The sequence below is a fragment of the Protopterus annectens genome, chromosome 6.part0 (assembly GCF_019279795.1).
Source record: "Protopterus annectens isolate FY-2018-M chromosome 6.part0, PAN1.0, whole genome shotgun sequence".
Taxonomy (NCBI): domain Eukaryota; kingdom Metazoa; phylum Chordata; order Ceratodontiformes; family Protopteridae; genus Protopterus; species Protopterus annectens.
Window position 1 is genome coordinate 1,825,087,441 of NC_056737.1, and position 22,627 is coordinate 1,825,110,067.

At 38.2% G+C, this 22,627-nt stretch overlaps 1 protein-coding gene across 1 annotated transcript in view; it reads right to left on the reverse strand.

Moving 5' to 3' along the window:
• Positions 1–22,627, reverse strand: part of PMS1 (PMS1 homolog 1, mismatch repair system component) — a 2,357,833-nt gene that overhangs the window by 2,263,325 nt on the left and 71,881 nt on the right. The window lies entirely within an intron of this gene.

Here is a 22,627-nt window from a genome sequence, read left to right on the forward strand (position 1 = left end):
CACCCACTTTCTTTTATCCATCATTTCAACTGAGGTGACCCTACCTGATCATCACATTTACAACTTTTATTCCCTCCCAAATCCTAAACTTAATCCATTCCTCTCTTTTATACAATTCATTTTACAAATGTAAACTTTGTCACCACAGTCACTCCTACTCTCAACACTATTCTCTTCCCTACATCATCTTACCTTCATGTTTCTGGCCCCCTTTCACCCCATTTCCTAACAATTCACCCTACAACACTTCTGCCTCCAAAACTCCTACAATAAGTATGGAATGCCCTTCTTGAAAAATATATTGCTAACCCATCCTCTTGTCTGCTGTATTCAGCACTAATGCAATTAATTTCCAGTATGACAATCTACAGAGGTTTTCTTGAAGGACTTCAAGCAAGTTTTTTTGGTATGATTACTAAGAAACTCAGTTAAGGAAGGAAGGATGCAATACTTCTTGTGATAAATAGAAGTGTGTTTGAGAAATGAAGTGGGGGCTATACTCTCAGGCATCGAGTGATACATTTGTGGTCAAAGAACTAGAGCTTAGATGAAATGCATCAGCAGTGCAGCTGTCTCTAGAAAAAATACACACTGATGGTGAAACAGCTAATCGCCAACCCCAAACAAAGCACAATTAAATTAAAAGTGAGAATTTATCAAGGCCAATTAACATGCTTAACATTCACAAGGCAGGCTTGTGTTACAAGAAACAAGGATAAAATTTATTCTTACATGCTTTCGTCACAGATTACAGTTGACTTATTCAGAAAAAACAGAGTGCCTCCACCCCACTCCTTAAATACTCATTACAAACACATTCCAAACCAATTTGTAAAAAATACCATAGGCATTTAAAGGTACAGACTCCCTGTTTGCTCCACAATTATACGTACATGCAAGATAAAAACAAACCAACTATAAAACATGATTCAACATGTACTTTAAACTTAGTACTTTGACAAAAAATCATAAAGTGAACAGTTGAATAACAAAATCACAGTTAAAACACGCTTAGTTGTTCAGCAAAATCCAAAAAAACACACGAAAGTCACCACACGTCAAGATTTAATGAAGCTTTCAGGTCTACACCCTTCCTCAGCATATAAAAAATACATCCATTCATTACTTTTAAATAGAGGATTAATTCTATCACATGATTAAGCCAGCCAAAATACTTAAAGGAACATGAACAATTAACCTATCCTAAACATTAGTTAAAATCTAACTTTTATAAGCATTCATTGAAAACAATTCATTAAAAAGATTGTTATAAATACTAAACATTTACATATACAGTATAAAATATAAAAATGTAAACAATATACAAATTTTTATGAATCCTGAGCTGGCTGTGTAACACAGGGATGAGGGAATAATTCAGTAACTACAGAAGTATACTCAGAAAGAAAAGGTTCACCAAAAGAAACCAAAGGTCCGAACATCTCAAATATCAAACACATTATTCCAAATGCAAAGCTTTCGAGCCCAACAGACTCTTTATCAATGAAAGTTAAAAACAGTTAAAGTTAAGTGCTTCTTTTATAATATAAGTCAGCCTATCAATTGTTCAGTTTAATAGTCAGCTGACCATCTAATAAAATAACATTTTCAATTAAAATTGAAAATGTTAATCTATCATACATATTCTGAACTAAGTAAAGCAAATACTAAAAACACATTTATAAAAATATGAAAACAGTGCTATATATAGAAAACTCATATCTACTTACACAATTTATTAAAATTATTATCACATTTGGTTTAACAGCCTGGTTATAATAGTCAAACAGTTATGTTTTAACTTTAAAATCACTTTAATACTATTGGTCACATTAATACCTGGTAGGGTGTCTGCTCTAAAGTAGTTTATCCATTAGGATCTTACAACAGATATTTACAAATAAAAGAAAAGGTGATATTGTAAATAAAACTGAATGCGTAAAGTATACATAGAATCTGGAGTACATAGTCTGAAGCTGTTAACAGAACATACTTGGTCAAAGCCTTTATGAGCCAGTCATCCAGATAAGGAAACACCTGGAATCTCTGCAGTCTCAAAGTGAGCTGCTACTACTGCCATGCATTTGATGAACACCCTGGGAGCTGTGGCAAGACCAAAGGGCAGTGCTCTGAATTGGAAATGACTGGCTCCCAGCCAGAAGCGCAGATACTCCTGGACTGTCTGTTCATTTTTATGTGATAGTATGCATCTTGGAGACCTACTGAGCACATCCATTCATGCTTGTGTAAAAAAGGCAATATGGACTGAACTGTGACCATCCGGAACTTGATATGTTACACTGATTTGTTCAGAATGCTGATATCCAAAATTGGTCTCCAGTCTCCTGTTTTGTTCAGAATGCTGATATCCAAAATTGGTCTCCAGTCTCCTGTTTTCTTTGGCACTAAAAAGAATCTTGAATAAGTTCCGGATCCTTTCTGGTCTGGGGGGGGATCTCTTGGATGACACTCTCTTCTAGCAGCTCTTGTATTTCTAGAGCCGCTGTTTACCTCTGACTGGGTGGAACATCAGGAATTTTGTTTACTGATGGAGGTGGAAAAGAAAAGGGAATTATACAACCTCTGGAAATAATCCTCTGCACCCACATATCTTCTGAAATGTCTAGCCGGACTCTCTGGTGCAGGTATAAGTGAACCTCCCGCCTGCCTCCAGAGGTGGACATTCTGGCCTCCTTTCAGGAGTGCTGATGAGGTCTATCAGAGAAAGAATCTCTGGAACCCTGGCTCTGCGGGCCTCCTCTGCCGCATGGATGGTGTCTTCCATTAAAGTCCCCCCTCTGCCCCTGGGGGAACTCTCTCCACTCGGATCACAGAATGGACCCTGGTATTTCCTGAACCTCATTTTTTACCACCTCATTTATTCCTTGAAAGGATCTCAGAAGGGTCGAAAAATGTATGCCCACCGCAGACAGGGTCTTACCACCTTGCTCACACTTGCAGTATGTGTCTTTAACCTCAGGACCAAATAATGAACTTCCATCAAAGAATGATTTGAAGGGCTCTGCAAAATCACACAGGTGGATCCAGGCATGTCTCCTGATGGAAATGCCTGAACCCATCGCCCTTGAGGCTCTTTCAGACAAATGTGATAGGAGACTCATGGAGGAATTAGAGATAAATTGTAGGGTCACCAACTGTGAAGCAATACAATAAACCACAGATATACCAGGTCACCAACTTTAATATAAAACAATCTCTACTGCCTCGGCTTACAAAAAGCCTTCCAGGAGTAAAAGGCAATAACAATTACATCCTTTATTTACACATAAAAATAAAGGATAATTTTTTTGTAGTTACTACTTATAATATTTTAAGTCCCGAAATACAAAAAATGATATATCATTGGGTCTTTCTGTGGAAGTATAAAGATTTGCAAGGAGTGATAAGTAAAACACCTATGTTCTCCTACAAGAGAGGACGCAATATCCAATATATTGTAGTTAATAGTAAGTTTAAACGACCCAGTAATGATTTAAGACATCAAGATAGAAACACAGGTCCTTTTCCTTGTACTAGTTGTATAAGTTGTAGGTATACAGTCAACACATTTGATAGGATTAATGGAATACTATTTAAACCAGCTGGGAAATACTGTTATTCTACAGAACGTGTAGTATATGTGATAAAATGCAATTTTGATTTATTTTATGTAGGTGAACTAAAAGGGCTTTCAAATCTCGACTTCAAGAACATGTTAGAGATATTAAATATGGTAAACTTGAAAACCCTTTAGCCCAACATTTTAAATGTTATCATAACAATAATCCAGATGGTTTGATGGCAACTGTTGTGGAAAAATATAGAACATGAGCAAGGAAGTTGTGACATAAAAAGAAAACTGCTTCATAAAGAAGCTTTATTTATTCTGAAGTATTCTACAATGACCCCAAGTGGGCTAAATACTGAATGGTATTGGAAATATTTTGTCTGATTTAATTAATTAATTAATTTATTAATTGTTTAATTCTATAACCGATCTTTTAAGGAGGGTTTTCTGTGTATATAAAGGATGTAATTTTTATGGCATTTTACTCCTGGAAGGCTTTTTGTAAGCCGAGACGCTAGAGATTGCTTTATATTAAAGTTGGTGACCTGGTATACCTATGATTTATTTTATTTATCAGTTTTATTTATTTTTGTTGGTTGTGAAGCAATACAAGTTTCTGCCTCAGAAGTATTGGTCCCACAGAGGGATTTTGAAAGTTCTTTGATGAAATCCCACTGTAATCTGGAGGTGTGTGCCAAGTAATTCAGGGACCTGAGCGTAAAGGACACATACACATGCTCCCCAAATCTGTCCAATGCCCTGCTTCCTTTTTTGTGGCTGCCATTACGACCATAACATCCACTGGTACTCTTTTGCTCCAGATCTTTTCCTTTGGAGATACCAGAATCCTATCTGGTCTCTTGGGGGATTGGCTCATCAGAATCAGGCTCCCTCCAAGCCCACTGAGAGATCAAATCAATGAGCTCATCAGTGGGCGGTGTCACCCAGGAAGTAGGCCAAAACCAAATGCCTCCAGGGATACCAATTCCTCTTGGTAAAGTTGATCAGTAGACCAACAACCCCTTTGTTTGAGGATCTCTAAAAATGTCTCCAAATGAGACGTCATTAAGTGGTGATCTTGGGGACCCTTCCTCTTCATCAAAATCGGTATCTTCTGTGACAGACTCCTGAGGGGAATCCAAGTGCCTCCCCTTCCACTCAAAGAAGATAAATTGAAGATAGATTGAAGATAAAGCAACCTTCAGATCCAATACAGACAGCATCAGAAGTCTTGGATCCAATGGCTCCGAAGCAGATTGATGGATCGGAAAAGGAACCAAGATGGGTGAAGTAGTGCTATTAAAGGTCTCTGGACCCATGGGGGTAGGAGCCAGGAGAACTCCCATCTGAATTTGTGCAAAGAGAAACTTCCTCATCATTCTGTCTACATCAGCTTCTGCAAGGCTTCTGAAAGACTGGGATGAAGCTATGGAGGGAAATCTTGAGTGGTGGGATCTTTCCAAGGACAGGGGATGGAAGCCAAGAGGGGACAGGATCCAAGGAAGATGCACACCTAGTTCTAGGAAGAGGCTTCAAATCAGAATGAGATGGATCTGAAGAAACAAATCTAGTATCAGATGAAGCTGGATCCAAAGAATTATCCTTAAGATACAAAGTCTTTCAGGATTGTTTTGGAGGTCCCATAGTTGTATCCGAAGAAGAATGAGAGGATCTGGGCTAGTCAGAATGCCTTTTCTTGACCTCTCTTTTATCTAACATGGAGGTTTCAGCTCCAGTAAGCAAGTCTCCAAAGGCTGAAGGAAGAAGACCCTTGAGGATTAGTTTGTTCTTCATGTCCACCAGCATTCTTGGATTGAAAGCTTTACAGAGCAGGAAGAATGAAAATGGTCCAGACCCAAGCACGCATAAATCATGGGCATCAGACAATAGGGTTATATGCCCGCATTTGCCACATTTTTTAAAGCCTGACAGCTTATTCTCCATTTTAAACTACTGAACAAAATGAAAAATACTAATCTAAGAAGACAGAAAGAATTTTTTTTTTTAATAGAAAAGAGAAAGTATAGAAAAGGTAAAGAATACCAACAATGGTATTACCAGAATTACCAAAAGGTGCAGGGAAAAATTACCAACGACCGTAAAGAACTAGCAAATGGTACCAATAAAAGAAAAAAAATACCTGCAATGATAAAAAAGATTAATGATAAAAAAGATTAATGTTAAACATGTAGGTTAAGGGAAGAAAATCTAATGAAAAAAGTTTTGAAAAGATATATATTTATACTTACACAGACACACTGTGTATGTGTATGTATATATATATATATATATATATATATATATATATATATATATATATATATATATGTATACACAAAACACATCTACAAACCAGCACTTGACAGCTGAGGCGACCACATCTGTACACAATGGCTGTGTGGGGAAAGAGAGGGACTGCTGCATTATGGGTAAGGGATAAGCTCAAGATCTTGTAGTGTCCACGAGCTGTAAAAAAGCGGCAGAGGCAGATCCGAGGATTGGATCCAAATCCACATGTTGAGGAATGATTTAAAATTGACAATATCAGGTCTCCTATTTCTACGGTACAGCTTCCACTGGCCCAAGTCCAAAAGACTTGCTCCCGGTATAAGTGACTTACTTCTGTGTAAGGTCTATCTATAAATAGGCTTACAATGGGGGCCAGATTCCAAAAGACTTGCTCCTGGATTGAGTTTACTCCAAGAGCAAATTCCACAGTAAATCACTTATTATGAAAGCAAGTCTTTTGGAATCCGGCCCCACGCAATATCGGAGTCTTTTCCTTATTGCATTGCTGGAACAAACAACCCTCTCATTTTCAAATTCACTTCTTCTGTGTGCTTCCCGAGGGTTTGCAACTATGCTTTATGACAGCATGCGACTATTGTTTGCAAGGGGAACCAGCTGTTATCTGGAAAACCTTTCCTTTCATGAATGGAGTATTTTTCTTCTGTTGATCAGTAACGTCTTATAAAATGGTCTCAATGTTTTTCAATATATTTACAATTTTGTCATTAGACATATGAGGAGAAATTTATTTTACTTTCTTTTAGTACCTTTGTGATCCTTTGAAACACAGTACGGTTGTGGCAGGTTGTGCTCTATGGAGAGCCCATAAACATTTATGAATTAATTCCAGAGTTGGTTGTACCCACCTCATTCTTACATTTTGTCCAGCATGGAGGGGTGAAGATGGCTTTGACTGGAAGCCTATAAATAACATAAGGCAATTTCTAATTCCACTTACTGTTCCAGCAATGCTGTACTGTATGCTAAACTGATTTCCTTTTGGATAGAATGTTTAAAAGCCCATAACAAGTCCTCCTCAGTTTAAGAACTATGTTGTAACAACTGGATCCTAATACCACAAACAACATTTTGATTTGATCTACTATGTGGAATTCACTAAATATTCCAAAAACATAATGGAGTGCTTAAATGCAGATTTTTTTCAGCTGAAAGGAATCCCCTGCAAGTCACAAAAGAAATAAACACAATTATAACCAAATGACTAAAATTAAAAACAAGTCACAAATCAAACATTAAAACAGTACTTTATTAAAACTAAGAATTGGCATCTGAGCCTCTTGACTTTCCAAGTTAAATACAATTTAAAAAAAATAAATGAGGCTTTACATGGAGTCCTGAACCCAAGTCAAGCTTATAAGTATGCAGTAAGGAAAGAAAGGGTGTGCATGGCACAAATATTTCAACTTGACCAGGAGTTTTGTAAGGTAAGCCTGAAGAATGAGTGCCTTATAATCCTAGAGGGAGCTGTAATATCTACACTGTGCATACCCACAAGTTCCTTATTATGCCTATAAAATGGGGATCTTTTTTTTGTTTTTGCAGTTTGAATTTTACATTCAGTGATTTATATAAGATAATTGTATGGTTTATAGTGTATTTTAAAACAGAACAGTTACTCTACTGTCCATTTTAACCAGCTGATTGATGTGCAAAAGTTACAACCTTTTAATTGTGTGGAATTTTGTTACAAAATTTTCAGTGTACTCACCTTTTTGTTAAACTGCTATTTGCTGTTGCACAGTCGAGTTTATAAACAGGTGGTAACACTACAAAATACCTTAATTGAGTTCTGGTAGACAAGTCCAGGTGAACAGACTTCGAAATCAGTAGCACAGCGCTTCAAACATGTATACTTTTTCCAGGCAACATGACCTCAAAAATATTCAGAACAGTAATCATTCTGGTGGCAGCTCCAAGAATTGGATCCATACATGCAAACAGTAATGGTCCCCAAATATTTTATGCTGGTTTAGCTGACGATATGCATGCTGCATCTTAAACATATTTAGGCATTCATTTCAGCTGCAACTCTCAATAACTGAAAACACATATGTAAGCAGTAATGCTCCCCCACCGCCATAACTTTTCTTAAGTTGTTTAAGTTGATAGTGTGCCTGATCAGAGGCTAACACTAGGCTACTGATCCAGAGGAGCATTTGCAGCCTAGCCCCAAAGTACCAAACCAAGAATACCCACAGTCATAAATAATTAATACCCAGTCAAACCCACTTCAGTGAGGGCTTGAGGAGCCATACTCAAGATGTATTTACAATTCCACATCCATTCGGTCAGGTTACACTTAAAGAGGGTCAGGAAGTTACTTTGCCCTACATCCAAGGGAAGTCTACTCTATAAAAGAGGGATTCTCTGGGAGAGAGATTTATCTTGCCAGCAGACATTACTTATATTTCAGTCACAATTTAGATCTGAGTAAGTGTTTATGGTGTTATCTGCTTTGTGGACTGGATCCTTCAAGGCACTACAGAGCAGACAAAGTTGCCGTCTCAAGTATCTGTAGGAAACAGAGCAGAGAGTGAGTGCACTTTGGGCAATCACTGTAACTTGAGAAAGACAAACCCTTTATTACCTTGACAAGGAAAAGCTATAGTAGCCCAAGCGGAGTCATATACTTAGACAAGTACATGACAATATACTCTATTATGGAACTATTACGGTCCAAATGATGGAGGAATACAGACGGACCATTGCTTCCTTGGAGCTTGAAAACATACCTGGTGATCAGTCTAGCCAGATTGAAGGATTTCTAAATGACAGTGGATACATGAAGATTAAATAGCTCATTATTGTGTATTAGCTAAATCTGCCACCAATCTCCCTCACAGGACCAAACACTGTCATAGCTTAACGCAATTAAACTGGCTTGAATTACATAACTACCTAACATATTCTCAACTAACTACAGCACACAAACTCATTCATCATCCAAAAAAAATGCCCTACACTAGAAAACTTATTATTGCCCCACTGTCCAGCAAGGGACCTCCACTCTACTAACAAATTCTTATTACTTACAAATAAGTCAAATAATGTTGCAGGAGACTTGCTCTACTCCCAGTATGTTGCTAAACTCTGGAATAGTATCTCCACAATAAAACTCTCCAACAAACTCACTGCTTAAAGAATATCTTAATCAATCCTGGTCCTGCACATGCTCATCACAAAGAACTTTGTGTTTACCATAAAACATTCTACAAATACTTTCCTTAAACAGAATATTCTCAACCTCTCACTGAAATGGAAAACAATTTTTATACACAGCTGCTGCCTGGACAATACACTAAGTTGCACATGGGCTTTCTCTTTAGCAACTTCCACTTATGTAAAGTCTTAGAATGTATAAATGTAACTATTTTTTGTGTATAAATATAAATAGAAATGTAACTACTCTGTGTTTAACTGGAACTTAGTATAATGCAATGTAAGCAAATGCAGCTTTCCTCACTGGGGGCTTCACTAAATATGGGTATTACTCAATCGAACTTTCCTAATAAAAAGAGATAGACAAACACATAAATAAATAAATTTATCAAAGAAAACTGTCCAGGTCCCCCTGACCGGCCCAAGGTAGCTTACAACATGTGACCTGTATGGTAGATGAAAGGCTGTTCTTGTTTGCCGAAGGACATTATGCTGCATTTCTTGACAATTAGTTTAAGGCCATGATTCAGACATTGTTTGTTAGTGCCGTCCGGCCCTCCCTTAAGAATCTGGAAGTCAGATGAGAACTTTATGACAGCTATGAGTTTGCAGTCTTTTGCAAAACAGTCAACCATGGGCCCTTAATGGTGTCCATCCTGAAATCAGAGAAATATGAGTTTGCAGTCTTTTGCAAAACAGTCAACCATGGGCCCTTAATGGTGTCCATCCTGAAATCAGAGAAATAAATACCAAAGAGTAGAAGTCCCAAAACAGATCCTTGGAGGGGGCATCGTTGGTAAATATTCTTTTTGATGACAGTGCCCCACAAATAGTAATAAACTTGGTTTCCTCTGTAAGCCAGTTTGCGATCCAGTGGATAACACAGGATTCACATTTAGCTTGATTAGTTTATTGATAATGCCAGAATGGGGAATGGTATCAAAGGCCTTTGGCAGGTCCCAGTAGACAGTGTGAAATGAGGGTCCCTATTAATTTCACGAAACCTTAGCCTGCTGAACTACAAAAGGCTAAAGATCAAAAGAGCCAAACAGCGAACAGCCAGCTAAGCAAATTTTTTTCTCAGGGAAATAATTCACTTGGCCGTCAATGGGAATTTGCCCTTTCCCCGATGTGGAGCGATCTCGGAGTTAGTATATTTAGTTAAGGAGGGTGTGGGGGGCTTCGCCCCCCCCACTTAATTCAAGTTGAAAGGTTTTTTGTTTTGTGTAATGGCCATGCAAATTCTTTTTATGGGAAAACATTTGCTTAGCTGATCATTCGCGGTTTGGACATTTCCATCTTTAGTTGTCAATCTTTTGTAGTTCGACAAGCTAAAGTTTCATCACATTAACAGGGACCCATGAAATTATATGCCTGCATTTAATGCATCAGTGACCTGTTCAAAGATGTCTACCACGTTCAGTAGGCAAGATGTGCCCTTAACAGACCCAAACTGGTTTATGGTCATTGCTTATAGATTGCCTATATCCTTCATAATAAGTTCCACAATTGTTACCTTTATTTAATTGAGGCTCTATGATAATTTTAGGTGTGTTTTATTTACATTTTAATATGCACTGGTATTCATGGAGTGTTTCACGTTTGTGCAATGTATCTTCCGATTTACCTCTTACATCAAACCGTATCTGGCAGTCTTTCTACAGCATCTAGAAGTGTGAGTAATTTGACTCTAAAGTTCAAGTGGCTGTTTTCTGTTTTTACAGTGACTGCTATTGTTTTCATGTTACTCACTTCCTGTCCCTTCCTAGACTGCTTCATTGTTTGTAGAGTTTAGGCTTTCACTTTCCTCTGAAGTTTTTTTAAAACTTTTTGGATGTTACTTTATTGTTCCTATAAAGGTAATATACTTATCTGAAGTCTCCTGTTTTTTATTACTATAAAGTATGTTTAATATGTAAATCACGGTTTTGATTCCCATTGTGCTGTATTCCTTTTTCTTTCTTTCTATTATGCAGACTTAGCAGTGTGTCTAAGATGGAAATGTGCTATCTATGGTATTTGATTTTTTAATTGATTTATTGAATAATACTTCTATGTTTGAGATTGCTACCATCTTGAAAAGTCAGCAGGGAAGAAATCTGATGTATTTTGAAGCCTGTGAGAAAATAGGGATCTGGTACAGAAGCTAATGTCTAAGTGGCCTATACTAGCTTTTTCCCATGCACAGAACATACTTGATGTGTAAGTAGCTAGAAATCTGATCAGATTTCCTTGGGCATTTTATAAAACCAGCTAGGGAACCAACCGATAAGTAAAAGGATATTTAAACAAGTATATTGTCATTTTACATAAAATAGTGAGAAAATAAAGTATTCACTGACTCTACAAAAGTAAAAGGTATTACTGATGTTACAAGAGATACTTTATGCCATCTTTGTTAAAATTCAGAAGTGAAATAAATGTCTCAATGGCTCAACATTTTAAGTAAAAACATGATTCAGAATGGTACATATTAAAGTTTCTTATAATGTACTGGTCATGCTAGGAGATTCCCTCCAAAAATACAGCCTATATAATTAAATGACAAGAGGTTTGGCATACCTTCAAGTAGAAGACCAAACTTGTGGAATTAATAAGGAATGAAACATCTCCAGTAATGTTTCCTGTAATGCTTTATACATCAGACATAAGGAGTTGGGAAAAATACCAACATAACTAGAATAGCACATATCAATGCAGTTTGTTATCACTGTTAGGACCTTTTCACTTTCTCTACCCATGACAAGAAAAGCAGAGTACCCTTGATAAGCAAGGGTGCTTTATTAATACAATAACGCAGCTACATGTTGATAACCAAAGAATGAAAAAAAAAGCTGAATGACACACTGAAACAGAGAAAGAAAGTAAAATGGACAAACTAAGATTAATTACAGGATGAAAATTAAATGAAGGATTTGTTTAAAGTGGCACCCTACCCTGATGAAAGGCAAGCTGGGGGAAATATATGGAAAAAAAACAACTCCAACACAATTTTTAATTAACAGTCATATCAGCAAAAATATTATTTCAAATTAGAAATGTAAGCTTTGCTCAATCAGTGGGCTAAAATATAACCTTTTTAGTCTAAAGATAATATCCTGCTGGGGAAAATATATTCTTTGATGGCAGAGGGAACCTAAAGGAACAAATTTCAAACTCATGAAGCATAACATCTGCCATATGGACAATGATCTTAATCTTTTGGATTGGCTATTGTAACTCCTCCGATTGTCTGGCAGCCTATGCTCTCAGGCCAACTGGTCACAGTTTGTCTCTCTCAGAAGCATTTACACTTTACTGAGTAGATTTCCTGCATGAAATGCTTCTGAGAGAGACAAAAAACTGTGACCAGTTGGCCTGTGAGCATAGGCTGCCAGGGAATCAGAGGAGTTGTGGTAGCCAATCCAAAAGCAAGACAGACAGTAAAATCAGATGCAGAATACCAGTCTGCAAGAAGAAAGCCGCTCATACTGAAGAAGGATCTTGTAATAGCCACAGAGTGGGGCAGGACTAAAGGAAGCCAAGTATGAGGGCAATATAGGGCTATTGACATGAAGCAGATGTGCAGAAAGTACAGTTGTGTACACTTAACATAAATGTAGATGTTCGAGTGTACTCACTGTTGCAGTCATCACATTTGGGTTATCTGCCTGCAGGTAGCCCTCAGTTGGCCCGAATACCAGAGTCTTGGGATTTCTGCGTCAGATGCTGTCACCTCTTCCATGACGTCAGGTCATCAGGGGTATAAAACATGCAGCTGATGCCATTACATCAGTTTTTCTGCCCCCAAATGTCAGCAGCCCCCAAAATAGGAAGCTATTAAATGGTGTGGAACACCTCCAGTAAAAAGTAAATACCCCTGCCATAAAATATGGCTATAAAGAGGATAGGTAGAAAGGATAGAGAAAGCCACGGGGCTGGAGGGAGGGAAACCAGGACTGCAACAGTGAATACACTCGAACATCTACATTTATGGTAAGTGTACACAACTGTGCTATGTTCTTCATGTTTTACTATTGCAGTCATCACACTTGGGTTGATTCCCAAAGCTGAGAAAGGGTGGAGGCAGTCAAGAAATGTTAGGGCTGGCTAGTAGGCCTTGTAAAACTGCTGTAGCAAATCCAGCTCTGGATTTAGAAAAAATAGGTAGGTGGTAATGCTTGGTGAAGGTGTGTACATAAATCCAGGTTGCAGCTTCCAGGATGTCCCTGGTAGGGACTTCCCTGAGATATGCTGCAGAGGTTGAGGTATCCCTAGTGGAATGAGTTCTGATCCTCTGTGGGGTAGGTTTTCCATGGTGTTTGCAGCAGAAATGGATGCAGTGTCCTATCCATTTGGAGATGGTTTGCTTTGAAATGGCCTTGCCCTCTGCCCTTGTAGCAAAGCTGACTAGCAGCTGGTCAGATTTTCTGAAAGGTTTAGTCCTGTCAAGGTAGAACCTGAGCTGTCTGTGCAAGTCCAAGGAGTGCAGGATCCTTTCCCCTTTATTCTGAGGATTAAGGAAAAAGGTTGGCAAATAGATGGCTTGGTTTAAAGCCACCCTGGATACCACCTTGGGCATAAATGATGGGTTAGTCCTGAGGGAAACCCTGTCAGCATGGAAAATAATGAAGGGTATCACAGCCATTAGTGCCTGTAACTCAGACACTCTTCTTGCTGAAGTGATGGCTAGAAGTAAAGCTGTTTTCCAAGAGAGGAATTTTAACTCTGCTGAAGCAGCAGGTTCAAAAGGGGGAAGTGTGAGGTATTTGCTTTCCACAGGCAAGACGATTGTTAACTTTTTCTGACATTGGTTAGAGCAAGAAAAAAGGATCTCCAACGGGGTACTTAGCTTTAGAAGACTTCAGGTTTGAAACTCGAAAAACGAAAATTTCAGGTAGCGGCCAATCGGCACTTGCGAACTGCTTCTGCTTTGGGCTCCTCCACGGCAAGAAAAACTGATGTAATGGAGTCAGCTGCATGTTTTATACCCCTGACGACCTGACGTCATTGAAGAGGCGACAGCATCAGACGCTGAAATCCCAAAACTCTGGTATTCGTGCCAACTGAGGGCTACCTACAAGCAGATAACCCAAGTGTGCTGACTGCAACAGTGAAACAAAGAACAATTCTCACTCAGGCCAGAAGACATGGAATGAGGAGGACCAGTGGAAAAATTTACAGCATCCATTTGGGCCAAATTTTGAAGACAGAATCCAAGAACCTATTTATTCTGGGGGATAACAGACAAGAATCTGCTGTAAGCAGTGGCTCAACAGGTAACATTCTTGGTTTAGTCATGCTGGCATATAATACACAGTTTAATCTGAAATTATGTACAAAACTTCAGCCAGACATGCTAGCACAGATGACAGTGTCTAATTTCTTTACACCGATAATACCCCTCACACATCAATTCACTTATTACTTAAAAAAAAAAAAAACATGTTCTTTATCATTTACCTCTTTAAAAAGCATAACTTAACCCGTCAGAACCTGGTACACTTTTCTCGACTTATTTTAGTACCATATCTAATTCATCTCTAATAACAGCTTTTTTCAATCAGTCTACAAGTTCCTCCTTCAATTTATTTAGGCTCCACAATATTTTTCTTTTTCTTTCATACAGATTTTTTTACACACTCAATTACTATGCTCATAATTTCATCTTGACTGCACTTGACCTTATCATTATCATACTTTAAACCTACCATTTTCTCTTCCTAATTCGCACATTTCCCAAAAAAGTCCAATTTTCTTTCTTTCAAATATACTTTTGCCTCTTTGTCATATATTCACTTTCTCCCTAATTTAGCTTGCATTTTTCTGTCCATTATGATTTTCATTACTATCTGTTTCTAATGGTGCCTAATGTGCTTTCATTAGTTTAACAGTATTAGCCTTTTATCCATCTCTTTCTTCCTTCTTCTACCTGAAATCCATATTTTTATAATCCACCACTGTGACTATTCACTACAAAATGTCTCATTGTACTGTACTCATAAAACAAAATCCCTCTCACTTCTTCCATCCGACTAATTTCTCCATCTAGCCTTATCAGTCTCATTCCATCCTTTATTATTTATCTTTAACTTTTATAGCCCATTAAGTAAATTTGCACTCTCTCATCCTTCTTACATTTCACACAACCCCAGTGATATTCAGAGGTAATAAGTTTCTGTCTTAATATTCTCTTGCAGAAATACACTGTTTCGCCCCTTTCCTATCTACATTCTTCCTAATTCATTACTTCTTTGAATGTTTTTTTTATCTTGTATCATCTTTCCTGCATTTATTAAACTAAGGTTACAGTTCGTCACTTATAATTATTATACCCATAGCAACTATAACAAATGCTTCACTTATTCATACTTACCCTCTCCTCAATGAATGTGTAAGCAAAAACAGTAGCATAACTCACTGGTTTATGATGCTTCATTTCACAACACCGTTCTTCCTAAAATTCCTACTATTTATTTCAGCTTAATATTTAATATGGTAATTTTCTACTGGTATTTTTATTTCTGACCAAGAATATTTACCAAAATTCCATATTAAAGGCCTTCCCCATAAATGTACCAATCTTTTTTTTCTTTTTCTTTGTCTAAAAATCTTATTAATTTTTTTTATTTTTTAATTTTTTTAACATCTGTTTACTGATATAGACTGACTGCCCCTTTTTGGCACAGTCCTTAAAGAGAAAAGCTCTACAACATCAACAGTATGAGATTTTATCACAACAGAATAAAAATAACATAGTATTAAATATACAAACAGGTGAACAAAATTATTGTTTTCATATGGCTATATATATATATATATATATATATATATATATATATATATATATATATATGTGTATGGGTCTACTATACATGGTTGACATTTCATAATGTCAAAGACCATATGGCCAAGACCATATGACTGACATTCAAAATGTCGACCATGTAATATATATTAAAAAAAAAAAAAAAAAACACACAACAGTAGCTTACCTTCAAACTACTAGCAGGGGGGCTATGCCCCTCACACCCCCGTAACTTAAATATACCAACTCCGAGTTCGCACTACAGTGCGGAAACGGAAATCTTTCCATTCCGCATTGTATGGAGATGCTGGTTTCGCATGGTCGACATTTCAAATGTCGATCATATGGTCTCGGTCATATGGTCTTCAACATTATGAAATGTCGACCACGTGCAGGGGACTCCCCTCTCTCTCTCTACATATATATATATATATATATATATATACATACATACATACATACATACACACACACACACACATACACACACACACTTGTACAAAAAATCTAGCAGTTTGGGGGTCAATGTGCGAAAAAAAAAAAGAGGAAAAGAGAAAACACAGTTTATAATATCAGATAAATGTCATTTGCAAGTAAGTAATGTGGGCTCCTATGACAGTTATGCCAGGTTTTAGGGAAGAAATAAGGAGTCAGTAGTTATAAGGAAAACGTTAAAGTAAAAAAAAAAAAAACAGAAAGGTTATGATTTCCTTGTCAGGTCTGACAAAGATGTAATCATTATTTTTCCAAACACCTTTACTGAATTATCACTTGTGACATAGGCAAATTTATATTCATATAAAACTGATCACACCATAATTAACATAAGAAACATTTTACTTCACATACATTGCTATATATCATATAACCTAAGCAACATAACATAATTTATTCAATTCCTACCTTTTTTAAACAAGAAATATCTTTATTAAGCTATCACTTACTATAAAGACAATCATATAATTATATAAATGAAAACAAACCACTCCGACACAGTCATAGTTGCAAGCATTTTACATCACAAACCATGCTGACACACTCCCACTTGCAAACATTATACATTACTTATAATCTACCCAATCTTTTTCAGTCAAATGTTACATAGCTCATTTAAGACAAAGATGTAACCATGAAGAGATTATTATTTTTAGCTTTGTTGAAAAAGTTTAACGCTAGATTCTTATCTTAGGTCAAGATGAACAAAGCTTCGGCTACATGTGAGGAATAAAGGGAGTCACTAAAATGATTGTTTTATTTGGCAGCAAGAATTGGGTTTTAATGCTGAAATTGGAGTTCTCTATTTGGAGTGCATATGCTAAGGAAATATTAAATTGTAAGACATTTGTTTATGCTATACATTATTTCTCATTTTTAGACCCGAGGTGGTGGTGCTGCGGTAGCGTTGTCGCCTCACAGTAAGTCGCTGTCCGGTTCGATTCTCAGCTAGAGCGTCTTCTGCGTGGAGACATGCGCGAATGGGTGTACCTTCGTTGAAGGCTGTGCGTCAGGGCTGGTAACTCGGCATGTAAAAATCAACTACCAATCATTAGCGGACTGGAGTTCCACTGTGGCGACCCCTAACTGGGAAAAGCCGAAAGACACAACAATAACATTATTTCTCGTTTTTAACTGATGTAGAGTCAGGGTATGTTGCTGTTCTAACCATTATACTCAAAGGACTGCAGTATAGGGGTACATTTTATTAGGCAGGTTTAGGCATACTTGGCTATTTTGTTGCATCACTTGTCAAGTTTGTTAAGATGTGTTATTCAAATATTGGTAAGTACAGTATGTTGGATGCATAACACAGTGCAGGGAATAGTAGAATTTATGCTGCTTGTAGCTGGGCATTTAGAGTAAACAACTGTTTGAATGTGTGCAGTGCAACAAGTTTTTGGTCTGTTTGCTATAATATATAGTTCATATGGTAGTCAAATTTTAGCTTGTTGTCAATAATTCCTAGTAGTTTAGTTTCTTACAGTTGTTCTAGGTTAGTTACATTCACCGAGTTTATGATTATTCTAGGTATGGTTTTGGTACTAATACTTGGGGAAGAGACCATTAGCTTTATTTATTATGCACTGAATATCAGTTGAAATTCAGTTAGCAATGCTTCTATCTTATTAAGAGAGAGTTAGCTCTTGAAGTTTGTGAACTCAAGCCGGCAGAGAATATCAAAGTAAAGTCATCTGTAGAATGGAAAAAAGTTTCCATTTTGGGGTATTTTATGCAGGTTATTAATGGCAATATTGAAAAACAAGGTCCAAGAATGAATCACTGGCATACTCCTAATGTGTTACTAGTGACTGAGGAGTATGTGCCTTTCCATTTAATAATGGACTATGTCCAGTTAGGTAACTTTTGAACCAATTTAATGTAAGCAACTGAAGGTTTAAATAATTTTTCCCCTTATGTAAAATTTCATGAGGTACAAGATCAAAAACCTTTTGAAGATTCAACCCTTTACTCTGATCCTGGGTAACTAAGTACCCAAACATAGACTGGAAGAATTACTCATGCCAGAACACAAATGCCGAGAGATTCCTCAATTTTGTCAATGCCAATGCTTTGGAACAGCTAATCGATACCCCCATAAGAGGTAATAGTATCTTGGACTCGATATTAACCAACATAAGTAACCACTGCAGCATCCTAGCAGTATCATCCTCCCTGGTAAGATCCGACCATAAAGTGGTCACTTTCAAAGTCACCATCTCCCCCAACCCCCGTTTAGCTAGGGTCAAACAAAAAAACTTCTCCAAAGCTGTTTACAGCCTCCTGAGGGATGTTATAAACAACTTCAAAGCCCCCTTCCCCTCTCTAGGAAATGGCACCAGTATCCAAAACTATACCAAAGCATTATACTAGCATTTATATAGATGAATGGAATGAGGAATATCCGGCAGGACTAAATCATCATCCGCAAGGAAGAGTAAACCTTTGTGGTGAACATCTGCTGTAAATAAACTCTATAACAAAAGTAAAAACATTGCTGTCCAGGACCAAGGAGGAGCAGATGCCCAATTGGAAGCAATCTCTCCTTAACCTGAACAAGCAATTAAGAGCACTAGTGAAATCCTCCAAAGCAAACTTCGAGTTCCAATTGGCCACATCTACTAAAGACAGCCATAAGGCCTTCTTCACATATGTCCACACTCTCAAAGGAAGCACTCAGATCTGTTCAGAACTGGTGGTCAAGGACACTACATATACAAATGCCGTAGATAGAGCAAACTTGCTGGCTGACAGATTTAGCAAAAACTTCACCCCTCTGCCCCCCCCCCCCCATCAGTAATTCAGGACATTCCCGTTACCTGTCCCCTTCCCTTTATATCTAGGGAACAGTTCATCACTGCTCTCTCAAAGGCAAAAAATACGCCTCCCTGGGACCCAATAACATCCCAGGCAGCATCCAACATGAACTCAGGCAGAAACTTGCAGTATCATTAAGCGCCCTATTCAACCAAAGCCTGAATACTGGCTTTGTCCCAGTTGACAGGACAGCCACTCTCATCCCTTTGCAAAAAGGTGGAGCATCTACAGATCTGGGAAATTATAGACCCATTACTCTAACTAGCTTGATCTGCAAGGCCAAGGAATGATCATCGCAGACCTCATTAACAAGGACATTGGCAACTGCCAAACACTCAATCCCACATAGTTTGGCCTCGTCAAGGGGAGGTCATATCTGTTAAATTTGGTCGATTTCTTTGAGACCGTCACCAAAGTCATGGATGAGGGGAAGACGGTGCACACTGCCTACCTTGACCTGGCCAAAGTCTTCGACATTATTCCCCACTTGGGCATAACAGATAAATTCTCTCAACTAGGCATCCATCCGTATGTTACCAGATGAGTAGCTAACTGGCTCACTGATGGAACTCACCTAGTCAAAATAGGGGAAGCCACCTCAACCAGTAGACCCATAACCAAGCTGCGCACCTCAGGGTTCGGTCTCGGGGCCTCTGTTATTTGAGATATACTTTTCTGAGGTACAGGCCAAAACCAGTGGGTTATGGCTGACCAAGTTTACAGATGACTGCAAGCTGGACACTGTCATCAATTCCCTTAGTGATATGGGCATCCTCCAAGAGGGGCTCACCCAAACAAATGACTGGTGCCAAAAACATGGCCTCAAGCTGAATATCAAAAAATGCATCATCATCCCCTTTGTGGAGAGTGATGTCCCTACAAATTATCACATTAATAACAGCATCCTAAGCACGCAATTAGTCGGGAGGGATTTGGGCACCCAGGTTGATAGCAACCTGACTTCTGACCACCATGTTGCCTCAGTTGTATGGAAAGCCTTCTACAGGGCCCACCTCATAAGTAAGGGTATCTCGTCCAGGGATAAGGAGGTCATAACATCTCCATACTCTTCCCTTATAAGGCCCATTATTGAGTACAGTGCCCATTCAGCATGTACCTTGCAAAGCACATGCAGTAGCTGGAGAGACCACAGAGGTTTCTCACCAGGAGAATCCAGGGCCCCAAAAATCTGCCATATACAGACAGGCTAAAAGCCCTATCCCCCTACTCAGTTTCATACAGACTCCTCAGAGGTGACCTCTGTCTGGCATACAAAGTGATCTCTGATCCCGACTTGATGGGACTGCTGCATATCCGCAAGTCAAGCTCCACTTGAGTAATCCACATGCACAGCTTGAACCTGGTCTGTGACATCAATACGACTTTTTGGCAGGAGAGATTTGTGTCTCGGAGACTTCCCCATTTGTGGAATACACTCCCTCTCCACATCAAGCAGAGTACCTATTTACCCCCTTTTTAAACGCAACATGGATAATTGGATGGGAAACAGAAAATACATCCCTGAGATTCCACCCATTTCCCTGCTGGACAGGGGCATCGGGTGCTGCTTGTCAAAACAAGGGCTAAACTCTTGGCTAGGCTTATAAGGGCCTCAGGACCAATAGCATAGTAACTTCCTATGATCCTATCAGAGATTTCAGAAGACTACAACTGTGATTTAGTTATATACACACTGTATTTAGGAAGTGCGGAATCCATGCTGAGCTGAAGAAATCAAATTACTTTGTAGAGGTGCATAATAATAGTTGTTTCATGGTGCACTTATGACTTCTAAACAAATGTTATCAGAGTCTACAATTTTATACTACTCATATACCATCATTCTTTTATCCTCATTTTAATACTGCTCGCATACACTGTCATTATATTTGCATTAACCATGTCCTTTTTAGTATCCTTACTCATTCAACCCACTCTGCAATTTTATCTTCCTAATTCTATTTGCAATAAAGTAGCTTCTTTTCCCACCATACTATCATATTCTTCTTCATTAATTCCAGCAAACCATCCTTATTTCGTTATTAAACACATTTTTTTCTTTCCTTGTCAATTTCACTAGCTGCCCAACTGTTCAGCAACTTCTGTCACATTAATTTTGCACATTTTAAGCATTTACATCATTTCCATTGTTTGCACTTTCAGATTCATTATCTGTATTAGTTAATATTATTATGCTTTTTTCTTCATTCTCACTTACTGCGGTGGTTGTGCTGCGGTAGCGTTGTCGCCTCACTGTAAGACTATGTCCAGTTCAATTCTCAGCTAGAGCGTCTTCTGCGTGGAGACATGCGTGAATGGGCGTACCTTCGTTGAAGGTTGTGCATCAGGGCTGGCAACTCGGCACGTAAAAATCAACTGTTAATCATTAGCGGACGGGAGTTCCGCTGTGGCGACCCCTAACCAGGAAAAGACACAAACAAACTTCATCCTATAATAAGAGAAATTCAAACCCCAAATACCTTTCTTCACTGCACTTTCTGCAAATATTACAGCCTGATATAGTTTTCCTATTATACTGAGAGGATCTTATTTCACTCCAGCCTTGTGCCGAATGTGATGCTCCTCCCCCCATCCCCACCCCTTCCCAACACACACACACACACACACACACACACACACACACACACACACACACACACACACACAAGGCTTTGGTTATTTTCCAAAATTTTAAAAGTTCCCTTCTTTCCATTAAGGATTATTAGACTCAACAAGTATAAAAGATTTCTTTTTTTATTATCAACAAAGCCCATACTTTCCATGCCCCATTCCATAGTTCTCATCCATAACATGTACTGTCAATTTCTTCCCAAGGCAGAACATTCAAATGAATGAGAACATAATTTTACCAAGTGCACAAAAACATTTCTTCTTCTTAAAATCATTAAATAAGCTTTCTGCCTACTTAAATGTTTCAAAGTTACCTTGTGGACACTGTACATAAATTACATTGCACCCAAGTGGTGTAAAAATAAGACTCAAAACCATGTATCTATCAACTGGCAGCATAGATTTGTTTTTGACATGAACTAAAGGTCTTTTTTAATCTTAATAACCTAAAGCAGGTCCCTCTTTCTTGTTCCTTGTGGCAAGAGAAGGATGTGCCTTTTCAAGGCATTCAACACTCACTTCCACCACACTGTCATGTTCTGAGACTATGCGCTTGCCCATTGTCTGTATTGTCTTAGGTGCACAGATTTTCTTCACACTTTCATCGGTCAACACCAGCTCCACAGGTACTATCTCTATGCTGCTAATAAACTCCTCCTTCAAATTTCTGGGACTGCTCGGTACAGTGCTCAACCATTTCAACCCCAAAGAATTGCCATCTCATTATCTGACTCCCCTTGTTTGTTAACCTCGCCAAGTACTAACCATCAAGACACCTTTCAAACATTACAATCTCCACATTTCCTTCATTGCTACATTTATTCACAGCAGGAACAGCTACACTTATCTCACTATGCTGC